Source organism: Gekko japonicus, unplaced genomic scaffold, assembly GCF_001447785.1.
Source record: "Gekko japonicus isolate JY-2015 unplaced genomic scaffold, Gekko_japonicus_V1.1 scaffold1472, whole genome shotgun sequence".
Classification (NCBI taxonomy): Eukaryota; Metazoa; Chordata; class Lepidosauria; order Squamata; family Gekkonidae; genus Gekko; species Gekko japonicus.
The window spans coordinates 149230-150055 of NW_015160255.1; the positions used below are offsets into that span (position 1 = coordinate 149230).

The 826-nt window shown below is 36.1% G+C and overlaps 1 protein-coding gene across 1 annotated transcript in view; it reads left to right on the top strand.

Annotated features, from left to right (window-relative positions):
- The window catches only part of LOC107113149 (A disintegrin and metalloproteinase with thrombospondin motifs 9-like), a gene marked incomplete at its 5' end in the record, with an annotated part of 147551 nt that extends 147039 nt beyond the window's left edge, over positions 1-512 (top strand). Inside the window, 1 exon segment of the mRNA XM_015414419.1 lies at positions 446-512.
- Positions 513-826: the final 314 nt, after the last annotated feature.

The following is an 826-nucleotide window of genomic DNA, read 5'->3' on the forward strand; positions in this document are numbered from 1 at the left end:
CACAATGAAAAGGCTGTGCTTTTAAAAAAAAAATCAAAGCTGGGAATGTGGACGATAGATTGTTATAACTTGATAGTGACGTTTCAGTAGCCAGTGTTTTAAAACCTCACAAAAACTCTTCTAGTGGTGGGAGAAAATGGAGGACTGGGGGGGGGGAAATGTTGCCAATATGAGCGGGCCCTGCGGAAATGCACACTGTCTCATCCACATGACATACAACCACACTTTGACTGTGATCTTTTCCAAAAGTTCATATGAAACCAAGTTGGGGAAGACTGCTCCAAAGCAGGGGAAAACACAGAAAGAGGACAAATTAGGAGTTGATGTTTTTTTTAACAAAAGTCTCTGGTTCGCGTGCCACTCTAGAGCTAAATGTCCATGTGGAAGCAATATTCATGACATTGAAAACCAGAAACAAGAGCTATGTGTTTTATTTTATTCCCAGGGTCTCTGAACGCCAGGAACTGAAACAAGATGGATGAAGGATAATTAAGCAATACCTCTGCCTTCCACTTTTGTACTTCTTTCACTCTGTGTGTGTCTGAATGTGTGTGTGCATATGTGCGTGCGTGTGTGTATATATATTGTATATTCTTAATGTTTTAAAGTATAATATTTATGTCTCGAATTATTTATTTTTGATTTAATATTTTTGTACGTAAAATGTTTATATTAAGGCTGCTTATCCTGTTTTTTTAATTTTTTTTAAAAAAGTTTTAACTTTGCAGTCAAACCACTGCATTTTACGTACTCTACATTATATGTAGCATTATGACAAAGTGATACTTTTATTGTCACTGTACCCAATTGTTTACTTTTGTTCAGT